The following is a 3,770-nucleotide window of genomic DNA, read 5'->3' on the forward strand; positions in this document are numbered from 1 at the left end:
CACGGCTAGCAGTAGAGCTGAAGTTATCGTCATCTGCGTCCCACATGTGCTTGACCAGTACGGATCGTTTCGATCTCTCGATTGTTGGTTACGTCACTGTGTGGCCGTCTTTGACGATCTCGCCCCTGTGGCGTGACAGAGGCGCTTTGGTAGTTGGCAGGTGGACACCAAGCAGTGAGGGATCGGGGAAATGTCTGCTGTACTGTCAGTAAGCCGTAAGCTTTCTGGGGCAGGCGGGTGTTTCGGACTACCAGCGGAGTTGAATACAAGGAACGTGACGGTCACCGAACAGCATCCGCTGTTTGTGCCACAGAAAGTAAGCCTGGAAGGTCCACCTGAAAAGTAGATCTGTGGTGCATCCTAGTAACAATCTGAGACTCTACTTTACGTTGTGAACTGTTGATGCCTTGTTGTGGAGGAGCTGTCTCAACATTGCCTCAGAGAATGGAAATATTGACTTCACGGTAGTTAAACTGTGTGCAGGTATTGTGTGTTAGCCGCAGGGCGTGCTACCAGAACAGGTTAGTTTCTGCGCCTATTTTAAATTCTACTACATCCAAATGAATTTTATAGTTTAAATACTGTTCTGCTTGTTTAATTGGTAGGCAACGGCCTTGCCGCAATGGAGACACCGGTTCCCGTCGGATCATCGAAGTTAAGCGCTGTCGGGCGTGGCCGGCACTTGGATGGGCGACCATCCGGGCCGCCATGCGCTGTTGCCATTTTTCGGGGTGCATTCAGCCTCGTGATGCCAACTGAGGAGATACTCGACCGAATAGTAGCGGCTCCGGTCAAAGAAAACCATCATAACGACCGGGAGTGCGGTGCTCTGACCACACGCCCTTCCTATCCGCATCCTCAACTGAGGATGACACGGCGGTCGTATGGTCCCGATGGGCCTGAAGACGGAGTGCTTTTGTTTAATTGGTACTGCGGCACAAGCCGCAACGGCCATCATATTGTACTCTGTTTTTAAGAATCTGGAAATTTAGAAGGCTATTGTCGTTAATTGTATCACTATCCTCAAGTAAGCGTATTGATTAAGCTTTCTGGCCTTTTATTACACCGCCGGTTCGTGGGTGTCAGCAAATTACGACCTGACCGTGAGCTTGATCTTAAATTGGACCTATAGGGGTCTATTGTCTACCCTTACCCAAAGGTCGATAGCTGCAGGCCCAGTTCGTCTTACTGCCTTATTAGTAGCAGATTTTCCCTGAAAATCATTCCAAACTGTAATTATAATTTTGGTTCTGTTTGGTGAAATATTTAGGCTCCATATTTAAGCCCATCAGTGTCTGGAGTGTTAGGAAATGATCTTCTGAATTGTTTTATTAATACTTAAATCAGATTTTTATTGTGGCTGCTGACAAATTTTAAATGCCCCTCTGCAGTATTAAACCTTTTTAGTTTGGCCTGGCCATCTTGCTGTCACTTGCTCCTCTTGGCCTCTTTCTAACATTGTATTGCTTTGCGTGTAATCGGTCTGCAATTATCTAACCTAACCGTAGTTTTAGTTTTTTACAGACTTCTGTAGTTCTTTTTCTGGTCTGACCGGTTGTTAGTTTGCCTTGCCGCGTTTCACGGATCGTTGCGTCGGCGCCCTACTTGACTTCAACGTCACTTAGAGCTGATACGGAGATTTGACCAACCAAGCAATTTCCTTAATCATTCTATTACTGCTGTATCTCATTTAATGTAGTTAGATTTAATCATGAACGTGTTTACTAAGCCAAGCTATTCAGTTGCTACTTAAGAGTTAAAGTTTTTATTTGTTCATGCAGCAAGCAACTGATTTAAACCAATGTTTTTAGCTTTTTCAGTTTCGTTTCTTTTTTCATTTGTTAGTTCATTAACCTAACAACTGTAAATAATTTTGATTTTCAGGTAGAAATTCTACCATTTATGAGAAACAATCCAAAAAACTATGTTGCGATTTTTTGACTGCAGTTCGTCGCTGTAACGTCACTGATTCACTAAGCTGAAGCCGTTCAAAGTTTTGACACATTATGCTGCAAGTTTTATTAAATAAAATGTAGGATTTGGTTGAGCTGAGAACAATGCTGTCGTTGTTACCTCTTATCTCCGCCTTTCCACACATAGTCGAGTGTGCTGACTCCTACTTCCGTCTGTTAAAGGAATGCAATCATATTGAAAGCAACTATGTGCAAATTAACTCATCTCAGCCAAGACTTTTCGCGGTAGAATCCTCCTGGTACCTTTGGTCTTGAGTGAGATGCAATTACACTATCTGCACCGCGACCAATCAGCATCTGTCAATAGTGGTTTATCTTGTAGTGAAGTCGAAGTAGATACTCTGTGCGAATTGGTATGGGTGGAGGTTATACTTAACAGCCTAATTAAGTTAATAATTGGCTCCTTCTACCGACCCCCAGACTCCGATGATACAGTTGCGGAACAGTTCAGAGAAAGTTTGAGTCTCGTAACAAATAAATACCCCACTCATACGGTTATAGTTGGTGGGCACTTCAACCTACCCTCGGTATGTTGGCAAAAATACTTGTTCAAAACCGGTGGTAGGCAGAAAACATCTTCCGAGATTGTCCTAAATGCTTTCTCCGAAAATTATTTCAAGCAGTTAGTCCACGAACCCACGCGAATTGTAAATGGTTGCGAAAACACACTTGACCTCTTAGCCACAAACAATCCAGAGCTGATAGAGAGCATCATGACTGATACAGGGATTAGTAATCACAAGGTCGTTGTAGCTAGGCTCAATACCGTTTCTTCCAAATCCATCAAAAACAAACGCAAAATAATTTTATTTAAAAAAGCGTATAAAGTGTCACTAGAAGCATTCCTAAAAGACAATTTCCATTCCTTCCGAACTGACTATGCAAATGTAGACGAGATGTGGCTCAAATTCAAAAATGTAGTAGCAACAGCAATTGAGAGATTCATACCTCATAAATTGGTAAGAGATGGAACGGATCCCCCGTGGTACACAAAAAAGGTCCGAACGCTGTTGCAGAAGCAACTGAAAAAGCATGCGAAGTTCAGAAGAACGCGAAATCCCGAAGATGGGCTAAAATTTACAGACGCTCGAAATTTGGCACGGACTTTGATGCGAGATGCCTTCACTAGGTTCCACAACGAAACATTGTCTCGAAATTTGGTAGAAAATCCGAAGAAATTCTGGTCGTATGTAAAGTACACAAGCGGCAAGACGCAGTCAATACCTTCGCTGCGCAGTGCCGATGGTACTGTTACCGACGACTGTGCCGCTAAAGCGGAGTTATTGAACGCAGTTTTCCGAAATTCCTTCACCAGGGAAGACGAATGGAATATTTCAGAATTTGAAACACGAACATCTGCTAGCATGAGTTTCTTAGAAGTAGATACATTATGGGTTGCGAAGCAACTCAAATCGCTTGATACGGGCAAGTCTTCAGGTCCAGATTGTATACCGATTAGGTTCCTTTCAGATTACGCTGATACTATAGCTCCCTACTTAGCACTCATTTACAACCGCTCGCTCACCGATAGATCTGTACCTACAGATTGGAAAATTGCGCAGGTCGCACCAGTGTTGAAGAAAGGTAGTAGGAGTAACCCATTTAACTACAGACCTATATCATTGACGTCAGTTTGCAGTAGGGCTTTGGAGCATATACTGTATTCAAACATTATGAATCACCTCGAAGGGAACGATCGATTGACACGTAATCAGCATGGCTTCAGAAAACATCGCTCTTGTGCAACGCAGCTAGCTCTTTATTCGCACGAAGTAATGGCCGCTATCGACAGGGGAT

General features: G+C 43.5%; 1 pseudogene; it reads left to right on the forward strand.

Annotated features, from left to right (window-relative positions):
* Positions 1–604: 604 nt before the first annotated feature.
* On the forward strand, positions 605–722 carry LOC126279297 (5S ribosomal RNA; annotated as a pseudogene).
* Positions 723–3,770: the final 3,048 nt, after the last annotated feature.

This window comes from Schistocerca gregaria, chromosome 6, assembly GCF_023897955.1.
Source record: "Schistocerca gregaria isolate iqSchGreg1 chromosome 6, iqSchGreg1.2, whole genome shotgun sequence".
NCBI classification, from domain to species: domain Eukaryota; kingdom Metazoa; phylum Arthropoda; class Insecta; order Orthoptera; family Acrididae; genus Schistocerca; species Schistocerca gregaria.